This window comes from Pleurodeles waltl, chromosome 5 (assembly GCF_031143425.1).
Source record: "Pleurodeles waltl isolate 20211129_DDA chromosome 5, aPleWal1.hap1.20221129, whole genome shotgun sequence".
Classification (NCBI taxonomy): Eukaryota; Metazoa; Chordata; class Amphibia; order Caudata; family Salamandridae; genus Pleurodeles; species Pleurodeles waltl.
The window spans coordinates 1,765,812,834-1,765,837,593 of NC_090444.1; the positions used below are offsets into that span (position 1 = coordinate 1,765,812,834).

At 44.6% G+C, this 24,760-nt stretch overlaps 1 protein-coding gene across 3 annotated transcripts in view; it reads left to right on the forward strand.

The window, feature by feature from the left end:
• TMEM63A (transmembrane protein 63A) overlaps nt 1-24,760 on the forward strand; it is a 304,333-nt gene that overhangs the window by 30,734 nt on the left and 248,839 nt on the right. The window contains exon 1 of one of the 3 annotated variants that reach the window (XM_069236186.1): nt 9,100-9,237. The exons of 1 other annotated variant lie outside the window; for it this stretch is intronic. The gene's annotated coding sequence lies outside the window, so the exon portion shown is untranslated. One more of the 3 variants, XM_069236187.1, reaches the window with a different exon arrangement.

The window sequence follows — 24,760 nt, forward strand, 5'->3', positions numbered from 1 at the left end:
TGGCTAATGCTAAAATAAAGTCCATAGGCAAAATGAAGCTGGTGGTCACTAATGTGACGGTGTAGTGCTAGGCTAAGTGCAACGTGGAGTCAGTGGTCAAAACTCACATATCATTACAATATATTATGTGTGTGTGTTTATTAGGCAAGATTCAGAGGGTTATTGGGTTCACCCCTTGTATATTTTACCCTATGGTATGTGAATAGACTGTCCGAGATGAGACATTTCTTCTCTTTTGTGGTGGCTGACTCCACTCCCATGCAAGCCTCCACTACCCGGCCAACCTTCACAGTCCTAGGTCACAAGCCCAAATCCCTCTCTCCGCCATGATGGAGTACAACAGTAACACAATCATGCAAGTGAATCGTGATACAGTGTGAACTTGCCTCCTGTATGGCGGGCGTGGCTGAAAACAAATGAGCGGTGGCAAAGTCAATAGGTTTGGATTTAATGTGCTAACATGTGTAGCTTTAGAAAATTAGAGAAAGAAACAACCAGAAGAAAGCTAGGAGGAGCAAACTGAGAGAGATGTAGTTGGAAATTAGTCTCTCATCTAGGTTTATGCAAGCACTCAATTTGAGGCAGAAGGGCACACCCAAACAGCCGGTAGCTTTAGGTGAAGATGATTACTCCATTGGGCCAAGTCAAAATGTGTTTGACCATTTTTTCAGGCTTTGGCTTGAGACTTTGTCAAAGAAAGCCAGTGGTTACCAGGGGCTTACTCAAGGCCCATTCTATATGTATTGTATTGTGAGCAGTAGGTCTGTTTGACAGCTGCTCTAGGTACAGGTTTGTTTGAATTAGACCTAAAAAGGTAAGGGGCTCAATTTACATCATTTATTGTGCACCTTGGATCATCTTCTGTGCACAAAAACTTTGACATCTTGTTTCAGAGACAAAGGAGCCACAAATGTTTCCAGCACACAATGAACTACGATGTACAGCAGAAAATAGACGTGTCCTACTGATCCATTCAAAAAATACATGGATCGCCCTGAAGCAAACCTGTTAAGTTTACTTAGTATGGTGTCTCCTACAAGGGAGGCACACCTAAACCCCCTACTGCAAAAGGCAGAAGTAATTGCAGTTACACGGCGAGAAAGGAAAGGGGTTATTTTCCAAATTTCTTGTCTTTGTAGGGTGAAAGGGCTTCTTTATGGGGGAAAGAACATTTCCTATGGAAAAAACATGTCAGTTAAAACACAAACATCAGTTGCACGGCTGTCAAGTAATCCAGTGCAATGTTTGGCGCCTTCCATCAGTCCTGACTTTTTATCAGCAGCACCTATAGCAGTGGGATTTCTGATACCATGCCTAGCAGGACCATCAGTCCCAAAATGCTAATTGCGGTTTGTTAAAAGCATGAACTCACTGAAAGCATCATACGTGACTTGAGAGCTGTTTATTTTTTTGGAATCAATGTAGCCTTAATCTTCTTACGTTACGCTGTTCTAGCGCTAGATTCCTTTGTCTCGCCGCATGAGCTAGGGAGACTCTTGTGTTCTGTAATGGGGTTGGAACCAGCCCATTGCTTACCGTTTGTTTGTAGCATTGTTTGTAGCATTGTCCCTCTTCTTTGCTGCATTCTAATTGAGCAGTCCTTGCCATGTGTCACTTCCTTTTCTTTCGGTGGTGCATGGACCAAGCACAGATTGAGTTTGTGTTGTTCCACTGGTCATCCACTATTCATGCAGTGATTCAGGCACTATTTCTTTTTTGTTTAAAAAAAAAGAAATGATACGGTCAACGCTGGCCGAATCATAGCACTCCCTACATCCTGTTCCTTTTCCCACCCCACTCACCTTCATCCTGTTCCTTTTCCACCCCCACCCGTCCTCATCCTTTTCCTGTTCCTTTTCCACCCCATATTTCCTCATCCTGTTCCTTCTCTTCCCTCCCATCCGCGCTCCTGTCCCCATATCTTCCCACCTCTCCCCCCCCATTTTTCCCCCAACACCTGCCCAATCTTGTTTCTTCTTTCCCCGCCCACCCGCCCAGTCATGTTTCGCGTTACCCATCCCATGCCACCGATTACCTAAGCCAATAGCTCACCCATAGGCAAGACCTATTGGCTTTGCCAGTGCTTGTATTCAAATGCAACACACCTCAGAAGTGCTTCAGTCTCTGAAAAATTGTGTGTAACATTTACATATTTCCAGTGTTTGTCTTTCCAGCCATCTCATTCCTGTGTCATTTCATAGCACCAAGAGCTATTTTGTGTGAAAAATGTCACATTTCTCTGATACAGAAATTAAGGTGTATAGTTGAGTGGCAAGGGTCCTCCGTGACTTTGTAAGGCATTCCTGGCTTTTTATCTAAAAACACCCTCCATAGTGTAAAAAATGTAAACAGTGCTACAAGTCCCAGAATGCAATGCATTGTTGGCTTAAAAAGCCAGGATTGTCTGATGCATGATGTGGGGACACTTGAAAGCCCTCCTGGTGTATCGCACTCTCAAGACTGTTTCTTTTGGACTTGGCAGTCTTGTGAAACATTGACTCCAGGCCATGTGTGACACCTTCCAACTGGCCTGACGTTTTAGCTCACAGCAACTTGAACATTGTGATTTTTAAAATCCAAGCTGTCTGTCTTCATGGTTAAACGAAACTACAAGTCCCAGATTGCAACTTGCTGCTGGCTAAAATAGTATGGTTTTGCAGGGTCTCTAGGGTATGATGAATGTGCCTTATGTGGAAATATTTAGGTCGAGCATAGCAGCGCGCTAGCACTGCTTTTCCGACATGTTGGTGTGTATCTGGGCTTTTAACAACGCCCACATCACCCCCATCACTACCACTCATTCGTGGGCTTTCCCTTCAAAAATCCTTTGTTGACATTGGTAAATGGCTTACGTTTGTGCCTCCTTGGGGAGGTTTTATTACCGCCTTAACTATCGCCCCTGTTACATGGCTAATTGCACTTTTGCCAATAAGTTTGACTGCGAGCAAACTCCTTTTTCCTTTTGTGCGTCTCTTCATGCTGATGCTCGTGGCGGCCATGGCGCTTTAAATAGGCTCGCTTATGTGAAACTGTTTTACTTTTAATTTTAAATTTATGTGGCAAGAAAAGTCCGGTTAGGAGGCTACAACGCTAATAGCTCTTACTCGAGCAAATGCGAGACCCATTGCATTGCAAATGCTTGTTGTTATCAGTGGCTGCTTTAAAATCTAGTGTTTTCACAGAAAAATAATTGCAGCTCAAACTTACCAGCAGTGCGTGTGAGTTGATCTTTCAATCTAGGTTTTTTGCTGTATTCTGTTACTTGTCCATTTAATATACTTAAAAAAACAAGTACTAAAATGCAAAGAAAGAATGTGAAGTGGATTGCCAGCTCATCTGTGAAGAGGGAAATCAGAAGGATTTATAACTGTCATTGGGGCAGATTTACAATGTGGTGGGTGGCCCAGTAGGTCATCAGAGGTTATGCCCGCTTCTCACCTGGCAGAAGATGCCCACTGTATTTAGGAATCCGTGCTGGGCAGTCGAGGATCTTAATGGCTTCAGCTGAGCTGCCCCTGCAGTGGCTCAGCTGAAGGCAGTGGAGCTGATGGGCGTGACATGGGCATGGGTAAAAGCCCACAGAGTTTACAACAGGGGCCAGAGTGCTTGCGTGCGCTCGACCCTTAAAAGTGTGTAAAAGCACAATATCTTGAATAGAGCAGCCCAATGGCAAACTACAGCTGCAGGGCCATCCAAATAAAGTGGAAAAAACTTTTTCAGACCAGAGATCGCCACGTTGACTTGAGCTGGTCCTAGTCATTCCTTATTGTATAATTTGTACACATATTAACACTGTCTGGGCAAAGGTTTCACCTCATTAGTATCCGTTTAACAGCCGTATACAAGAATAAGCAATAGAAAGGTGGCCAGTGAATCTTTGCAAAGGGCCTTCCGCTGTGCTGCAACAGCTGTTGCCACGTTATTAGTAACTTTTGATCTGTTTGAGCTAAAACACTTTTTGTTAAAATCTGCAGGTTACGCAGCAGATGATGGATTAGGTGGTAAATGCGACAAATCCATTATTATGCAGAAAACGCAGCGGAAGCAAAATCGCATAATTCCAGTGAATACCTTAAACACAGCATGCACATCATAAGCATTGTTAATGTCTTAAGCAGTAAGGATCCTGTTCATTAACTTCAGGGAGTGTGGATCCAAATGCCCTCAAACTCGCATCCTTAATACAGTTGCATCCTTGGAATAATTATTTGCACATAAGGGTGGCACTCCAGAATGGAAGGCGCCTGTGGGAAGAACTCTTCTGAAGTTGTAGCGGGTTTCAAGATCCGGGCTGCAGCAACTAAACACCTTGGTTGCCTAACAAGGATGCCATGGACCACAAAAACACTTAAAGCCAATATCAAAGTTGGCTGCCACTACTCCTAAGTGACATGAAAATGATTGTGTAGCTGTTTTACTAATTAGAAATAATGCCTAATTTAAACGGTGTTCAGTTAGCATAAATAGGCCTCAGTTAACTTGCATTGGCAGCTATTCATACTTGCAGAGTAATAGTGCATGTTTACTTTATGTGAGCACGTCGTCTTCTATCTGAATGCTTGTGTGTTTTCAATTTCTGGAAAATCATCGAAAAAGAAGAATCAGTTATGGTGTCTGTGATTTAGTATTTGGGCTTACTTAAGGCACAAATGTTCAGTAGGTTTCTTTATTCTCTAACCTTTCAAGGTTTCCTGCCTATGTTTTGTGAATATCATTCATTAACTGAACAAACCATTGAATGTTCTTGTTACATAAATTGTCAGTTTGTTTCCTTATTTAGTTATATATAGCCCAACCAACAGAATGCATTAGGAAGTTTGTGCCCCTAGAAGTATCTTGTTTATTACAATATTGATTGGTTTATGTGTTTGTAACATTGATAACTCTTCCCTATTATCTCATATGAGACCATAAAATTCTTGTGACTTCTGTACCCTGAAATGTTACATAAGCTCTGGTATTTTAGAGAAGCGCTAATGCTCTCTGGATTTCCTTAGAAGGCTGACTATGGGCTATTTTGTTAATTGATTTATACTTGGACTTTTTTGCCTCACAGACTGAGCGGACTCTATATAACTCTGTTTACTGATTTTTATTAAATCCTTCCTTAGATTTTCCTCATGATATCTGCCTTTGTAAATTCTGTTAGGCCGTAAGTCAGTCATCTTGCAGAATATTGTTTTGATTGAGCTTATTATTAAATAATTTACTAATTACTTTTTGTTTTCTAAAATGGTTATATTTTTCAATAAACCTGTGAAGTCTTAATTTGGAATCCTGTTTTCGTGTAAGCTTCTGTTATTACACTTGGACTATTTGTTAGAAAGACTCACACGTCTTACAAAGACTCGGACAGTCTAGATCTTCTTAAGTTAATTAGAGAGCAGCAGATTTGTGTTTTGAAAATTCAGGCAATGAACTAACTAAATAAGCTATTTAACACAAAGCTAACTATTGAAATATGTGGTTGGCATAAAGTTGGAAAATCTTGTAGAGATTTGGATTATTGCTAGAGTAACTGTGTGTGTTGTCCAAAGAGTGGATTTGGGGAGTATTAATAGGGGTTTGTGCAGTGTTAGATGTCATGCTACGGACAATAATTTATATTGATTTGGTGATTGTGTTAATGTTATATTTGAAGATCACAAGCAAAGCTGTAACATTGACTTACATGACAATATTTCAAAACAAGAAAGTGTTGGATTAAAAAAAGAAATTCGGGGAATGCATTTTCCCGTTGACTTTTATTGAAGCAGAGGCAGTTTTAGACGAAAGCTAAAATAAAGCATTTTTTGGCTTAAAAATTGTGAGTCTCTCGTCTGAATCTGGCACTTGTATTGAAATGCATTGTGCGTCATTGTAATGCATCTTGGGATCTTATTGTGTTAAAGATATTGATGTTGTGTGATTTATGTAATGGTATTGGGTTTTTGGAGAACTATAGTTAGATATAAAGTTGTTTACTGAATAAGGTGTGGCACCAGGTTAATTATGAGTAGAAGTGTATAAGAGCCTTAGTACTCTACCTATGAATGAATACTAATTAAGACTGTGCACAAGGTTAGAATACATGGATTGCAAGTTGGTTAAAACCTCTGTTTAAGAAACATAGCTCGGAGTTGGATGTATGTAGTAGTGCAAGGTACCATATCCCTTTAAGTGATGAGTTTGATCCCCTTCCCATGTTCCAGCAGGCAGACACAGGTTTAGTTACTATGATTTGTTGACACTGTGTTTAAAATGTTTGTTTTGAAATTGTACTGTGATTCATTATGTGGATTGTGAAAGTTTGGTTCAGTCAGAAATGGGTATGCTAATTGCAAAATATAAGGAACCATTCTATGGTGGGGAAGTTCCACTCTAGTGGTTAGTGCTAAATATGCCATTCTGCTGAATCATGGTTTACATACATGCCTGTCTGCTTGAGGAATGCCATAAGGTTCCATGGGTACCAAAAAACTGCACTTTTCTGAGAATGTAACGTTTGTTAGTAAAAAGACTTAAGTATTCGAGGCATGTCTTGTTTTATATGAGACTACATTTGAGAACTGTGCAATTTGAAGCATTGGAAGAATGACTTTATGTGGCCAGTGCGAACTTAAATCAGAAAATGTTAAAGGGTGAAGACGGTAAGGCCATGAATAATTGGTTGGAAGCATGATTGCGTATATGGGGAAAAAGAGAGGCTTAAGAACGTATTTTAAACTGTGGGCATGTTTACTGCGATTACTACTGACTCAGACAAAAATAAAACAAAAGAGCGTAAGACGGAAAACAAAAATAGAAGGATGAGAAAAAGAGTGAGAATAAGAGTAATTCTGAGAAAGAGGATGAATTTGTAGACTATTTGATAATCATGCCGAAGACCACCTCTGTATAATAAGGCTCATGCGGAAACGCAAGAAAGTAGAGCTAGCGAGTTGCACGAAGGACATTCTGATTCAATCTGAGGCTGCATAGTCATGTGAGGCAAACATGGTGGAACATAACACATTAAAACTCAAAGGACTTGGATCCGATTGTGGATTTAGACATTTATAGGAATACAATTCCAAGATATAATAAAGAAGAATTGATGTTTTTGAATTTGTATGCAGGGAAGTGTGCTGCTGTTGCATGTGAAAAACTCAAGACGGCAGAAGAGTTTAATGTATTTTTGAAGAAAAAACTAATTTATGTAACATACAGAATCCTCTGGAAGGCATGTCAGGATTACTTTCTGATTACATGTTGGGTTTGTGTCCAGTGATCATTACGCATGTTCAGCAGAGTGTGATGTGTTGGCAAGCAAAATCATTAGCTGAAATCCTTGCCCCTGCAAAGTATTGTAGGAAATGTTGATGGTGGCACAGATGCAGTACTTTCAGAAAGGTGGTCAAGGTATTTTTCAAGGTGGGCAACAGAGTACCCGTATCTTGTCTAATTAGTGGATTTTGTGAGTATTACGCATCCAAGGTGGAATTGGTGGAGGTAGAGAAAGGCTTTACTAAAAAGTTTATTAATGTTATCAATATTCACGTTATTAGGAGCTTGCCATATTTGCTGTAAAAAGGACATTGGGAAAGGAGTTGTAAGTTTAATGTGTTCACAATAGGGTGCAAATGGCCCCTCAATGTGGGTCATACCCTCTGACCTAGTCCTACAAGAACCTATGTAGAAAAACACATCAGGACTACAATCAAATTAAAAAATTTCAGCAGAAACATTAAGTAATAAATGACAATTGTCCTCAATTTGCAGCTGCACTCAGAGTCCCTCCTGGTCTGAGTTAGGCACAATGATGGTACCTGAGGCAGAAGAAGGATTGCATGCTTGGTGCAGTCTTAGAAGTAGACTAGAATGATCCACATTTGCTGCCTAATCCACAGTTAGACCAGTGAAAGTTCTCGGCCTACCCCTCTCAGGAAAATAAGTTCAAGTTGTAGCCTTTTCAAAGAAACAAATGGCTAAAACGTTGTCACCAAATGTTCCTGTAAAAATTGTATCAACTATGAGTAATCATGAGTTTTTAGCTGGGGATACAAGTCCAGTAAATCTGTTGGGGCAATATATTTTGTGCACATTAAAGTCCATAATTTACTGCACACAGGATGGTTTTTGCATTCAGACAAAAGATGATGGTGTTGGCTCTATATAAAAATCTCAAGAAACCAAACTTGGCATGATTCCGGTTCTCACAACCGAGGACTTGCATCCAAATTTAAAACACATTGTAAATACGTTTGAGATTTTGCAGGAAAAAATCTGGGTTGTACGCATGGGTAAACCAGGTTCACTGCAACGGGTGCCGACCATAGGTTTCCGCTGACGGAGCAAGCTACGGCTCTGCAGTTTTAAAACTGGCACCTGTTCCAACCAGTGCTTAATTTGTAAATAGAGACATGCTGGTGCCGAAAGCTCTTCTGTGAAACACGCAGCTGCTGCAATTAAATGTGCACACACACAACATCAAGGCAGCGTAATCCTAAAACCTTCTTGGGCCTCTTTAATCCATTCACAGCCACTCCCTGCCCCTTCCGCTCACTCTTGCAGCTTTCTGCTTTGTCCTTTTGTGACGCTTTTTCGTTTTTCTCTTCCTTCCTCTTTTGCTCGCAGTAAATTCTTGAGGCAGAAAATAAGTGCCAGCCCACAAAAATAAGTGCCTGTGGCCCGCACCGGAAACCACAAGCACAAATTAAGCAGTGGTTCCAACTCAATACAGTGTGTATTCGGCGGCTGATGTTATGCTAAACGCTAAATGATCTCATTTTTTTTTTTTTAATATAGCGCCAACTGTCAGATTACTTTACTCACAGTTTTGTTAGTCAGGGTATTAAGGCATGGGCGCTCACAATTCTGTTAAGATGAAACCGGCATGTCTTTCTGGTTCATCACGAGCCAGTTTACCATCAAGAAATTGTCTTCCGCAAAGATAGGTTTATTTTTCAATCAGAGATATTTTGTGTTTCTGAGCGCTCTTCACTTGTAATGATTTTATAAAGTGACCTAGCCACACGCCTGTACTTTGTAAGACGTTCAGTATTCATACACTCTGGGCGGGAACGAGCCACGGGTAAACAGCTCGTCAGAGTCATGTGCTCTCCTGGAGTTGCCAAGTCACTAGATAACATCCCTTGACAAACAGACGTATTCCGAGTGTTTAATGCCGACCCGCACGTTCATACGAGGTGTGTGTAACACCGACCCCTGAGAGGATGTGGCAACCTGTTTGTAAACTCGGGGGGCGACCAATTACGGGTAAGAAATGGCACAAACCCTTTCCTAAGCGGCACAGCAGACCAGACAATGGTAAACGCGGAGGCCTCTTGGAGAAAAAGTTTTCCTGAAATGTTTGACTAAGCGAGCGGATGTCCAGGTGACGTGGTGGTGAGCAGCAAAGGCGGGGTTTACACGGTGCATGCATTAAAGAGCCTCACCACAGAGCTGTGGGTGGGAGCAGTGCTTGGAATGGAAAGACTGAAGTGCAGGTGCTCAGTGCCAGAGTACCTGCTTGTTTAAGAGAAGTGTCTTCACTCTCCTATTACAAATATTACCTCTTTCTTGAGAAGTGCAGGTACTTCCCCCTCTCAAAATAAAAAGTGCCGGTACTCAGTACCGGAGAGTACCGGCCCATATAAAGCGCTGGATTGGGACCCAGAACAACATTCAGGGACCACAGAAGCAACTTCTCTGTGCGGCGTTTTCTCCGCGCCTGGCTTTAAGATTGTCTGCTAATGAAGGACCAAAATATGCGGCTCGTTTAACAGATCTATGCGGTAAGGAAAGGTGAACTTTGTGGTAAAGTGTACCCGTAAAAGCGGGTTGTGTGTAGAGCTCTCGGTTTTCACTAGTTTTGCAAACACATGAGTTCAGTGGTATTCATTTTTAACAGCGAAAACATTCAAAACGTATGTGTTTTAATGGCCGTCTGTGGCATCGCTCATCTCCAAGCCAAGAGTGACAGTAGTGAGGGCACGTGCTTGTACCACAGTCCTTGAGATGACTGGCTTCACATATTGTGTATGGCTATAGTACCAAAATATGGTAAGATTCCAAGTGTGGGTATAGCTTTTATTTGTTAAATAAATGTAGAAACCTACTATTTTCAACTTCAGTTTTTCACAGACCACAGATATAAATGGAAATACGGAAAAATTGGAAAAAACCCTAGAATTTGAGCACAAATTAAATCTGGATAAATACAGATAATATATATCTAAAACTCATTTGAAAGCATTATTAAACTAATGTGACATTTTAACAAACCTAGTGATACAGAGGGGCCCCCAAAGGTATAGAAAGTAAAGGCCTTCCATAATCCGTAAATCCTGTTCCAAATGTTACAACCAGGAATGTTGTTATGCAGGTTTGTAGAGCCCACTGTCACCCGGGAGGGTATCCTGGCGCTGAGCAGGTGTGAGTCTAGCCAAACCGGGGGCATAGTGGGACTACCTGGAAAGCCAGGGATTCAGCTTCTTGTGGACTTCAAGAAGTGAGGAGGCTCTTGTGTGTGGTGGCAGGTGGTTCCTTGCCATAGGAGCGATGTAGGACGAGGCTCGACCGCCAGATCTGGTTTTCCATATGCCTGGTATTTGTGGAAGTAGGAGAGGCGTTGTCTGGAAGGTTTGTGAAATCAGACGCGATTGTTGAGGTATGCTGGGCCAGTGTTGTGTAGGACCTTGAAAGTGTTTGTGAGGAGTACATCTTGTGCTCGTTTGTGAATGGGTTGCCAATGGAGCTCATTCAGTTGTGTTGTGATGTGAGTGCGGTGACCAAGGTGTTCCCATAGTCCAGCTCGCCTGTGACCAGGGTGTGCGTGTGACAGTTTTCTGGGTGCAATGAATGGTGTTAGCCAAGATATTATATTTATAACCTACAGTTAGTGGCTTTTAGCCAGCATTCTTCATTCATTGAGTGTTGAGTAATTCACATTTTATTTCCATCCTCTGCAGCATACTGCATGGGGCACTGGACAGTTCACTTCAGCCATTGGATAACTTTGTTGTGACATAATTCTGCTGTTTTACAAGGAGCACATCGACACATCCTCTTAGTGATAAGGACTATCGCAATATGTGCGTTGTGAGATTAAAAACCGGACCTTCCAACAGCCGGTGTCACACAGTGTGCACACAGCTGGAAACCACTGCAGAGAGCACGTCTCCAGCTCATTGTGTTGATGCTCTGTGCAGCCTGTGTCCATTACAAGGTGTGGAATTTCCACAAGACATCAGTGGCAGCCACAGAGCCTTTGTTTTTTTTCTGGTATGGGGAGGTGTGAGGGGCAGTGAATGTAGGATGCCGTGGGCCATGCTTGGCACTTCACCACACCCCTCTGAGGACCCACCCCCTCCTCACACAGTGAAAATTTGGCAGACCTGAAAAACCTATTCTTGCTTTTAGCCAATGCCATGTTATGTAGAGCTCGTTTGCAGCGGTCTGGTTGCAATAGACATATTGTGGGCTCACCAGGAATATTCAGTGGCTTGGAGTCCGCCCTTCCTTCCGTTGGTTGGCTTTCTTGCCCCTCTCGTTTGCCTGCTTCTTAGTTATGTCTGTGCTTGTCTATATAGTTTTTGTCCCTCCCATGGAACATAGCCTCTTTACCGTCTCTTTTGATTGGCTGTCTTCTGTGCTTCGACGTCTTGCATTTCAAGTACTACTTTTCTTTTTTTCGTTAAGCGCTCTTTGAGAGCGCATATCTTTTCCGGCTGTCTCTCTCATGTACTTTCCTGCCCCAGCGCTCCGCGTTGATCTGTCGCCGAGGTGCTGCTCTTTGGCCCCTCTGTGTTGCGCTCGCCCTAGTTTACTTCCGGGGCTCTCTTGCCCATTTGCTTCTTCCCACCACCTCCACCTTCTGTGTTTCTTCTCCCCCACCTGCACTCCTTTCTCACCTGTCACTTTTCCTCCTCACACCAGCCCTCCAAGCTGTCCCCCCCCACGCACGCCTTCTGTAATTGTCCCTCTTACCTATTGCTTCTTTGTTGCCATTCCCCCTGTCCCTCCCCCAACCCCACTGGCACAATCCCACTCTGGAAAATAATAAAAAAAGAGAAGTGCTTGCATCATTTTGTCGTTACATGCATGCTCGTGCTACAGAAAGGTGGGACCTCCTCGTCATAGCATTTTATTTTATTTGGTTTCTTTAGCCATGCCACACTGCATGTATGCTGTACCTCATGCCTAAGAACCACTGGCAAAGCTAGAAGGTCCTGAAGGCGGGATCTGTTGGCTTTGCCAGTGCTTTCAAATATATACAATTTTTAATAGTAATAAGGGCCTTGGAGCTCCTTCAACACTATAGTTTTACAAACAACGGTGAGCGAATAAATAAGTGTTGACAAACCCAAAAGACTGTAGGGTAGTACCAGGCCTATTAGCATTGCCAGTGCTTGTTTGTTCTAGCATGGGTGCACAAAATTATCTTCTGATAATAGTACTCTGTCCAAGTCACAGAATAATATAATTAGGCTCAGACATTTACAGTGTTGAGAGTAGAATAAAGCCTAATTACACACATCCAGGCACCTCCACCCCCAACAATCTTGTACTAAGTTTTGTTTTATTCTGCACATCCCAGATATGCTTTCAAACCCATGGTCTGCATCCCAGTGTCTGATTTATTCTGAGTTAACCCCATAGGGTCCGAGGAAGCGCTCCTTTCCAACAAGGAACAGCCCCTAAGAACACTGCAGAAGGTTAAAAAATGTTATATTTTATATTTATTATGAACACCACCCCTGGACAGCCAAAACGTGCCGTCACACCGGTAGCAGAGTGTATGGTATAATAACAGCACGTGAATCACCAGAAAGCACCTTACCATGCTAAACACCCGCCATTAAAAAGTTACAGTGTTTGGGATTCTTCCAAAGCTTGAGTGTCCTCTTGAAGTAACTCCTGTTTTGAGAACACTGTGAGGAAGGCATAAATTCTCATGAGTAGCTAGGCACAGAAAGGCCAAAGTGATGTGCAGCAGCCTGCTTTCGAGTCGCTGAGGAATCTTACAGGTACATTTAGTTGCAAAGCACAGAACATTAGGGCTGGGCAAATGAGGTCGCATTTCCATCATCCATCAATTCAATGATGTAATATTTTATCCAACAATCCCAGATCGTGTAAAACGTAGACACCACCTGCTTATGGAAGTACCCTTCTTGGCTGCCATATATAAATCCATCCCGCCCTCCATTCCTGAAGGGATGGTATCTCGGAGGCCCCCCAATAATTAGCCACATCCCTCTTAGCCACCACCAGGCCCAGGTTGCAGAAGAGCAGTTTGGCATGTGGGACGTCACATCTGTGGGGATCCTCAAGAGAACATACTTGGGTTCATCCGGAATGGACACCATCTCAGTCTTGATCAAATCGTTGAGTATCGCTCACCAGTGTGGTTGTATGGTAGGGCAACCTCCGAGCGTATGAAGGAAGGACCCCTTGTCCTCCATCCCCCACCCACCCCCACACTGCAGGCAATCAGGGGACTCCGCTCTCCCAATCTTGTGCAGACGAACATAGTCATAATAGACTCGGTGGGGGATGTTTAACTGAATAAGCCCCAGTCTAGATTTGATAGCCACCTCCCTGGGTGCATCAAGGCTGCTTCCCAGTCTGTATCATCTAGTTACCCAACCTCATTTTCCCATGTTTCCCTCAATTCCCTCAGAGTGTTGGCATGTTGTTATTAAGTGTTTTATAGGTGAATGAGACCACCTTTTCCTCAAACCCCCCCTTGAGTAGCCTACCCTCCAAGGGCGCATAGTTGGGTAGATCATAAACTTCCAGACCCCCTGCACCCCAAGCATGACAGAGCTACACGCATCTAAAACATTGTGTATTATGAAGTTGATAGTCTTGTTGAAAGGAGGGGAAGGGGATAAGGTCGCCATCCTCGAGGAGGCTCCTCGGCTTGATGTACCAATGAGGTCCCAGGCCTCAAAACCCTTCAACTTCCCAATCTCCTTAAATCTCACCCCCACCCTTGTCTCCCACTCTATACATCTGCTTGCCTTGCTCCATGCCACGACCGCCACTTGAGTCACCAGCAGTAATCGTCCCTCCCCCTTTCCTCCTGTAACGTAGATAGGACTGTGGTTGAAACTGAGTCGTCTTCATCGCATACGGAGATGATCCCTGGGCGCATTCTCCTATTTATTGATGACATAGGTGGGTGGCCAGTAGTAAGCTTGTAAATCCGGGAGGGCAGTACCACCATTATATTGATTGCTCTGTAGTGTCCTCAGCGCCACCCTGGGATGCCCATTGTTCCATAGTTTTGTAACCTCATTGTCGATCTTAATGAAAATCTCTTCTGGGATCTTATAATTGGTGTTTTAGAGAGTGTATGGGAATTCTGATAGGGTGACCATTTTAAACATGGCTGCTCTGCAGTAGTGTCAACGGTAACACCTTCCAGTGGTCAGCATCCGCATGAAAATCCGCTAGCACCCTCCTTAGATTCCATTCGAGGACGTGCTCTTGGTCCGAGGTCACACACATCCCCAGATTTTGGAACCTTTCCCTTTCTGTCTGTAAACTCCCGGGGAGGGTGGACAAGTTCAGTTTCCAACCCACTAGGTACAAGACAGATATATCCATATTTACGGTGTATCCAGAGTGGGCACCATAACATTCAAAGACCCTAAAAACCGTTGGGATCGTCTCTTGCGCTGGGTGATGTACAAGAGGATAATATCTGCATAAAGCAAAATCCTTTCACCTTCGTTGGTAGTCTCAGTGACACTGAAACCTTTAATGTTAGGATGGTCACGGACCTAACAGGCCAGTGGCTCCAGGATTAGGGTGAACTGGAGGGGGACAGAAGGCATCTTTGTCTAGTCCCTCTTTCAGTGGGGAAACTCTGAAGAGAGGGCTCTGTTGACTTGCACTGTGACCATGGGCGCCTTATATAGCAATGCTATCCAGGCCACTCATTTTGGGCCAAAACCATATCTCTCCAGGTTTTGCTTCAGGAATGCCCAATGCACAGCGTAAAAGCCTTTGTGGCAGCTAGTGAGAGGAGTATATGGGGTTCTCATTGGGGATGGACCGCTGCCAGCCAATTATGAAAGCTGCAGAGGTTACACCTAGTAGACCTCTTTGGCATAAAGCCCATTTGGTCCCTGTGAATCGAGGTGAGGGTGGTATAACACCAGTGAGCCTGCAGACAAGCACTATGGGCAAACTCTTGGTCTCCACATTGAGTAGTGAAATCGGGTGACAGGAACCACAGCTCGCCTCTGGCTTCCTTTGTTTGTGGATCACCACTATTGCGGCACGCCGCAGGTCAGGTGGCAATGTTCCCTCAAGGTACATGTTAAGGAGATAGAGACCAAGGATCCCGATGTGCCTCTTAAAGAATTCTTCTGGAAGACGATTGGGGCCTGGGGACTTCCCTGAGTTTAGGTTCACTATAGCCACCTGTAGGTAGAATGATATCCTCATTTAGGGCCATACGGTCCTCCTCGGGGAGGGTTTGCATATTCACTGTGGCAAGGTAGGACTAAATGTGCTGGGCCTCCGCAGGAGTATGCGCCTTGTAGAAGGCCTCATAGTAGCTCCCAAACTCTTCTGCTATGCTCCCGTCAGTAGTGTAGGATTTGCTTTTGCTACCTACAATGCAGCTCACCCATTGAGCCTCAGCTTCCTGCCTACTGAGCCATGCCAGGAGCTTAGCCACTTTAACTTCCATGTCATAGAGGTGGTGCTGGGTGGCTAGCATCTGGTTCTTCGTTTCGCGTTGTGCCAAAGCACAATATTCAATGTGTAGGGCAGCAAATTTGCGAAGGTTCAGGGGATCTGACAGCACCCCAGGGACACCCTCTGAATGCATCAGCTGATGCTCAATAACCTCAGTCTCCCTAGTTTCTCTTTTTTATGTGCAATTTTGTTCTGCACTCAACCTCTGAGCACTGTCTTATGGTCCTCCCAGAGTACTAGAACACTGCTGACAAACTCCTTGTTTTCAGTAAGTTCAGTATGTACACGCAGCTCCCGCAAGACAATCTTATCCCTTACCTCCCATGCATTCACTGTCCATCCTGGGCGGTGGGGTTATCTGCCTAGGGAAAGCCAGAGTCTAGAGTGATCAGACAGACCCCCAAGCCATGTATTCAGCTTTTTCGATTCCTGCGTATCTCACCGGCTGGGGCAAAAATGTAATCCAGTCTAGAGAACACTTTGTGGGTCCCAGAGAAATAAGAGTATGCTCTATCATTCGGGTGGTGACCGCGCCAAAGATCGGAGAGTCCCAACGTGTTCACATATTGGGCTAGTGGTATCTCCCTGTGTGTGTCTGAGCTGAAGCTAGATCGGTCCATCGCAGTGGCCATGACACCATTAAAGCCCCCCCACTCTGTATGGAGGATTCAGTTTCTAGCAATGTTTGTCAAGGGTGGGCTTCTGCAGGTGTGGAGGCGCAAAAACACTGATTAACGTGACATCTGTCCTCCTACTGAGACCCTACACCACAGCATGTAACCCATTGGGATCTATCCAGGTCTTCTGTACCTGGAAGGGGGGCGTCTTCGGAACAAAACTGCTACTCCCCGAGAGCCTAAGGTAAATCCTGAATGGACTAGTGTAGTATATGCTCCTCAACTTAGGCAACTACATTGGGTCCCCATTAAGTGGGTCTCCTGTAGGAGGACCACATCAGGTTTAAAGCACCTAATAAAAGTCATGGCCAGGCCCGCTTGACTTTATTGCCCAGTCCATTAACATTCCAGGTTATAATGGAACAAACCAGCAGACTCCAGCATATTAGCCTGCGCCATACCTGTGCTGTGACATATCAATCCACTTCCACCACTGCATCGCACTTGCGGCCCACTCCATTCTTCAGACATCAACTTAACAACCCTTAAGAAACAATATTCTGCAAAACTCCCCCATACTCCACCCCCTCCCTCCGCGATTATTAATGCTCATGTCAAACAAAAACTCAACTACTGCACAGGTTGGGCCTCAGTGGTTTGTACACACTGCCCAGCAACTAGCACAAAATGTCAACACAAATAAAAATAACACCACACACTCCACTCAAACCAGCGTCTCGGGCAGAAGACAAAGAGGGGAAAATCCTCCAACCAGCCACACGTTCTGCAATCTCTCCGCTTGTGCACCTGATACGCCCTGCAAACACCCTAGACACAGCTCACTCTGAAACTGGTGGGGTGTAGGAAGAAGGAAGAGGTCTGCTGTCACAGGCCACATCCACATCCCAAACATAACCGGTCTGGAGGGCCAAAAACTCTCCCTCCCAACGACTTCTCAAGCCCTATCAGATCCTCATCAAGTTTCGGAGGACCCAGGTTCATCAGGGTCAATGTGCTTCAGTTCAGCATTTGATGTGGCTCAGTTCAAGCCATAGCTCGGGTTATCTTCCATGATGAGTCAGTGTGCCCCATCATCTCCCTCTGGCCTGGATTGTTGGCTCCCCTGCCGCAGCAGTCCTCCCTCTAAGTCCTAGGACTTCCCGCCAGCCACTCTGTCCCGAGCCATTTTTTCCAAGGATTTACTTCCACCTCTCCTAGCTTGGGCCCTTTGCTCGTGTTTCAAGGACCAAAGTTCAGGCCTTATCCCCTGTCCACCTCCCTCAGCTGACTCAGTCGACAGCACATACAGGGATCGAAGCTGAGGCTGCTCCTCAAGCCAGGTCCAAGACTCTTCCAGTGTTGTGAAAAAGTGTGTTTTGTCCTTGAAAATCATCTTTAGGTTGGCTGGGAAGAGCTTGGCTTTCACCATGTTGAATGTTCTTCTCTGTTCCTTTACTTCACAGGAGAAGCAAGGAAACAGCATGATGGGGGAAGATTTGTATTTGATCTCCCCTAATTGCCTTGTCTCCCTGAGTTTCATGTCTTGATCTTAGAAGTTTGAAAACCGTGCAGTTATCGCTCTTTGGGGTGTGGTAGGGTGTGTCTAGAGGTGACAGGGCAGCGAGCGTCCTTTGAGCTCGTTCAGTAACGAAACAGGTGGAAACATCTCTCTTCTATGAAGGTAGAGTGGAGCCACAGTCCCAAAAAGTCTGCCATGTTAAACCCCTCGACTCCCTCAGGGAAGCCCACCAGTCTCACGTTATTGCACCTCGCCTGGTTCTCTGCATCGTCAACCCTCCACAGCAAGTCTTTAGTGACTGCCTTCACCCCGTCACATCCTTCCCCAGGTGGAGGCACCCTGTTTTCTGCAGCTGTTACACCAAAGACAACTTTCTGGGGCTCTTGCCTCAGTGGCAACACATCAGAGCATACTTCACCAGTCCTATTCTAGGGCTTCAGTAGACTGTTGGATAGCAGTCAAGAGGGCTTCATTATCTGGCAGTGGGGGTGTCACATCCACATCTGAAAGGGTCTGTACCCCTTTAGTGCATTGTCAATTTTCCCCTGGCAGGGTGGTTTTGAAACTTTGTCTTTCACCATCTGGGGAAGGTGGCTCAGGCTCAGCAAACACAGTGCCAAGCTCACAGCTGCACAGGCCGGTTCCAAGCAATAGAGCAACAGAAGGGGGTAGTAAATGATTGCCCTGTACCCTGCACAGATCCCAGGTGCAGGACACGTGACTATGTCAGAGTCCAGAATGGGTTTGGGACCCCTCCATCATCTGTCATCGGAGGGGTCTGCAAGACCATTCGCCCATAGCAGACACCCAAGCCACTCTATCTGAGTCAATGTCCATCAAAAAGGGGGAAGGGGTGGATTTCGCAGACCCCCTCCCCTCACTCCCACCTGCCTCACTGTTCCAGAGGGGGGTATTCCGGGGGTAATAGCTGTCACCAAAGTGAGATCACGGAGGGGGCCCTCTTCAGCCCATGCATAGCGCTCTCTCTATCTTCCCCTGGGCATGGCAGTGCCATATAATGATCAGAGCATCCCCAGGACATAACACCACTTAGTCTTTCTGTTTGGCCCAGTCGACTCATCACATCCTGGGGGAGGTGGTGGTAGCCAGCCAGCGATTGGCTGTCACAGACTTTCCATATCCCCCAGGATTTGGCTGCAGTCATGCTTATCGGAGCTCTCTCCACTCAGCAGGTCCCAGGCTGGATCAGCTCCCTCCCTCCCTCCCAGGGTCAGTCGCCAAGCTAACCACGGGCATCCCAGCCGGGTGTTGGTCGCAGCCAGACTGACCCGTCTCTACTGTTTCTTCTCTCTGGGGCCTGCCTGCAAGTACTTGGTTGCCGCGCCCAGGAACCCTTCTTTGGCCCCCCCACACCTCTTGCTGGCAGCTCCCCTGCACCACTTAGACGCCAGAGTGCATCTCGATCAGGGCAGGGGAAATGATGGGCACCAGGAAAAACCTCCCCGTGTGAGATACCTCTACCCCTGGCTCTCTTGGAGCCCGGGGATGGGCGGAAGATGCCAGCTGCTCAACTCTCTCAGCTGCAGTAAGAGGCAGCCACCACTTTGCCAGGCATTGCTCGTTATTACGATGGCACCTCTGCTTAGCCAGGGAATGTCAGGGGCTGATGCAAGACACTGGGGACTTTTCCCCAGTTGCTGGGAACAAGGTTAGGGCATTATGGGGGTCGATGGGGCTCACAGAATCACATCAGGATAAAGTTAGGCCCAGCCAGCGCTCCACGTGGGTGTGTCTGACACGCTAACTTCTAGGGGTCTTTGTTTCTTGATGTAGTCCAAAATTGTGGTATTCTCTAAACACAGAAACAAGCAAGGTAACCAGTTAATATTAACAATGTATCAGGTGATGCATTGGATTCCATATTCAGAATCTTTAGTAACTTTTGATACGTTTGAGCTATATTGGAAATGAGTAGTTACAAGGCGTATGGTGGTTCAGGCGCAAAATGTGGGAAATCCATAGTTACCTGGAAAATATCACAGAACCACGCTATTCCAGGAGCCATTCTGATTTTTAAATCACTTGGTGCCCTTCCCCCTTTCATTCTTCTATAGAAATTGTCAACATCAAGTGTACTCCTGGGGAGATGGAGAGAGATGTGTGGAAGCCAATAATTCTTTGACTTTCTGAATGTACAATAATTGCAGTTGTCTTTGTATGTTTCTGTTGCTGTGCAATTATCTGGATGCACCTCCATCACACTCTCACATGAAGGGTTACTTTTATGTTGATTTTATAGTTTGAACTACTGAGGTGGATTCATCTTCTATGGCACCATGACCATAAATGGGTCGGCACCTACAAGGATTCCTATTGCCTACTTACTTCTTGTTGGCTTCTCTGCTGCAGTAAACTTTAACTTTACACACAAGTTATCCTTCTTGAACCTCAGTTGAATGTTAATGAGTACTGGCTTTTCCTCTCCGATGTTATGATATTCAATCTTATGTAACCCTTGAACTACTAGGGTATCCCTTTCCCTACTCGTTGTATGGTGTAAACCCCAAGATAATTGCAAACTAACTGTCATGAACGGAGGCAGGACCTTGATATTAACCATGTGCCTCTGTAAAAAAAAAAAAAAATACATATATATATATATATATATAGATAGATAGATAGATAGATAGATAGGTAGAGATATATATACTGAATAGCATTCTGGGCTATGTCTACAACAATATTTATTTGTGCAAGGAGATATTTGGCCGGGATTCTTGTCCCTTCTTAATTCGGGTACACATTGACTAGTTCTGTTTGTTTGTTGCTTCATAAAGGATATCATTTCCAGAAGTTTATTGGTTACAGGATATGTTGCTATGTCTCACAGAACCATTTACACGCACACCCTGGGGTTGTCCTAGTCCTGAGGTCTGTAAGGATGAGCCATTGAGCCGACTTCTGAGGCCAGCAATGCAAAAGCACTTGGAGTATGTGTCAGGATGGTGGTTTAAGTCCCAGATATATCTACTTTTTAGGTCTCGCTCTAGCGTGCACCAACTAACCACAAACCTCCATGTGGGTGCTTAGGTAACCCTGTCAGCGAGCCTGTTCTCCGCCACATACCAGACTCTTGGGGGGTGGGGGGGGGGATTGGGAAATAGGCAGGTGTTTCTGAATAATGGCCTATAATTAATACTGCTTGCTTCCCCTTGCAGAGAAACCAGCTCCAGGAAATGCATTTTATTCTTAGATAACTCCCATTCGGCATTTTATACCCTAGATGGGACAGTCTTTACAGGGCGAACCTTCCACAAGCCTAAACAAATATTAGCTCGATTTTTTTCCAACAAGGCTGCATTCTCCTGCAGCTCTCATATTCTTGCGCGCTTCCAAGGATAGTGGTATTTCCTCCATGTTGTTGAGTTCATTGAAACCACAATGATGATTTTTATATCATCACTGCATCTGTACGCAGGCGTCAAAGTTCCTTGATAGCAGAGAGACACACACCCAACCATTCATCTCAAAAGGAAGGTCATTCCTGTTAGTTTTATACCGGTCTTTGCAAGCAAAGCCAATAGGTGATGTCACTCCATAACACATGGCTAGAAGAAGACAATAACATTGACAACGCCAATAGCTTTTGGATTGCCGAAACTATTGGCTTTGCCAATGATCGTTTTCTCCAGTTAGCAACCACCCATGCCAAATCTCAGCCATTCTCCTCTTTCCTTGCTTGCCTGCAATGCAGAAGGATGAGGAGGAGGCACCAGGATGTGGTTCAGGTCCAAGATATATCTGCTCCATCTCGAGTTTGTGGCTTTATCTAGGGCAGGTCACTCCCTTTTATGTTTCCCCTTCTAGGTATCAGTGATTTGTTGACAGGTTTGACCCCTCCGTTCTTTTCTCTTCAGGCCAGCTATTGTGTACTTGCTCAGGGAGATCCCTCCACTATACAAATTGACAATCCTTTCCCTCTTCGCGGTGTACTGTTTCCCATGGTGGTCAGTGACTTCACCACTTGAGCTGTCAAGGAGCCCGGGAGAGTTGCTGTTCTTTCTCTGGTTGGCCCCGAGGGGAGGTCGCCACTCCCTGTAAGCGGCGTCTCCACACCAACTTGTTGGTACTCAGGCAGAAAAGTGTACAGAACCCTGTATTTGAGGAAGCAACATGATTCTTGCAGAGACCTACGGGTGACGTCCCACTCAATCATACTGGGCCATTGTACCTCCCACACAAGTCAACACATATGCTAAACACACAATAAAACCTTAGGGGATGGGTTATTTGTCGCGCCTTGAAGATGGGTGCGGACTGGAGCCATGCCTGGAAACACTCCCAATTTACAGCCCTCACCGCGACTTCTCACATGTAGGAGGTACGGCCCACTATAATGTGCCATAAATTCATTATGTACCCACAAAAAGTGAGAAGTGCTGCTCGGAAAGAGCTTATAAAGTATTCTTTTCCGTGATACCTAAAATGGGGTCACCCAGCAAAGTAAAAAGGAACTAGGATTTGTAACATACTACATGAAAGGAGTGGTTCATTTGGTATTTGAGGGTCAACATATTTAGAGAAGGTAATTAAAATTTAGTATTGCAGAACAGTGCCTAAGTGCATTTAGTGGTTAGTCAGTGGACATACACTCACAGTGGTTGTCAGCCATTAATTTGCATGAATTTACATTGGGAATCTTTACATTGTGGTGTGTTACTTCGGGGGTATCTTTACTTCCTAGGTAAGTTAGCAAGTATTATTTCTACCCTGATATAATATTTAAAGTTAAGTTGTAGTTAGGTATGGTAATAGGATCTTAGCTTATGTTAAAACTCTTAGAAGTTCACTGAAAAAACAAAGGTGAAAGTAATGTTAAAGTTTGGTGTTGAAATGAGGTAAACAATGTAACATTTAAAAAACAAAAAAACACTGAAATTCACAACAAGGCCAAGTCTTTAGAGCATCCCATAGGTTGCCTCCCCTTGACTTTAGAATGGGCCACTGCCCTATAGGTTCTAGTGGACATATTTAAATATCTCAGAGTTTATTGGACAGGAAACCCGCTGAGGGCAGGGGACCGGAACATCCAGCTCCAGTTGGATCACCCGACCCATGACCTTGGGTTCTGGTGACTTTGGGTTCTGGTCAGCGGTCCCCTTGTCCATTATGGGATGCTTCTCCACCTATAGGATGGTCGACCTGCAGCACCTTTTATATCAACTAAAGAACTTTTTTTTTTTTCCACCGCCACGATTCTTCATCCGGAGAGTAGACTTGCTCCTGCGTGGCTTCCTATGGAACCACCGATGTCTGAGAATTGCCCTTTCTAACTTTCTAAATGCTATAAGTCTACATATGAAGGTGGCATTGCTGCTCAGGACGTTCTCTCTTACTACAGTATGTCCTACCTAATAATCCTCAATGGATGGTGGTTTGGCAACACAGGAGTCCCTGCTTCTGCATTGGAGAGATGGGCAACCGAAGAAACACCCCTCTCACATTTTCTTTATGGAGGTGGTCTCTTCCCCCTGACTCAAAGGTGGACCTCCAGGTATAGAGGGACACTCGTAGAGCTCTAGGGTGGTCACAGTGATTGAATTAAGAGACGCTTCTGTGGTTTGGGAGTGTATTGAAACAAGTGTCTGATATACACGGTTTCAAATCCAGGGATACATTCAGTCTCTCCAGATTGGGAAACGTTTTGTATGGTTTGGTGATACCCTCCCAGCAAAGCTGCAAAGGATTTTATGATCTGCAGCCTAGTCATTTTTTCAGATGTCTATAGCTCTGCGTGTCCTACATAGCAGACTTGGAAGACTACCCAGACCATAGCCCCATAAAGGCAATGGGCCAGCTGTTCGAAGAGAAGGAACAGTGATTTCCAAATAGGGAGTTTATCCGAATCGGTATTTGGAAATCGCTATTCCTTATGTATGAAACATTTTGTTTAATACTTGCAATTCCTAGTAGGTCGCGGTTCGAACTCCCTCATGAATATTAATGAGGTAGGTTGCAATTTGCGACCCATTAGGAATCGGCAGCAATCGCAGGGATGGTAGCCTGCCGAGGTCAGCAGACCACTGTGTCTCTGATTGTTTTTTAATGTGGCAATCTGTTTTTTAACGCAACCTGTTTTCCTTAAAAAAAAAAAAAGTGACGTGTTTAAAAAGAAAACAATGAAACTTTAAAGTTTCATTTTTTTTGGGTTGCAGAACCCTGACATGTAACACTCAAAATCACTATTTGAAAGGAACGCCCTTGACATGTCCCTTCCAAATAGCGATTTCTACACCCAAATTGCTATTCTGGAGAATCACAGTTTGGGTGTTTATACATTTGGAAAAGTATTTTTGCAGTTTTGCTTTGTACATATGGCTCGTAGATCCTACTTGATGAGCGGACTGTTCAGAAGATATCGCATGTGTACTGTTCATAAGTGACTAATTTGAAAGACACATTTGACCAGTTAGAGCGGTGTGGGTCGTAGACTTTGGGATCCTTGGGATGATTGTAGAGAGAATTAAGCCTCTCCCTGAGAATCAGGAATTGCTTCTAAGTTTAAATATATCTGACTGAAAGACTCACAGAGAGCCTAATGTACAGAGAAAAAATTATGGAAGATGGGGCGATATCTTCACCAATGTTTCTGAGATGTGCTCTGTAGGGCAATCCGCTACACATTGTTTGGGCATGCAAACAACTGCCTCCTTTCTGGAAGGGGGTACCTATGTGATTGGGGCGAGCGGTGGGATTGAGTTTACCTAGGGATCCCTAATTCACTCTCCTCTGTCACAGCATTGATAGTAATAGATATCAGGCGGTTTTGATGTGATTGGGACATTGCTAAAGCTTGGAAAAGTGCAGATCCCCCCCCCCCCCCTCCCCCTTGAAATGATGTCAACTGGATTTCGACCATTGTATGAGCACGGAGGTTCCCATTTATGTGGCCAGAGGGTGTCCACATAAATATTATAGTGTGCAC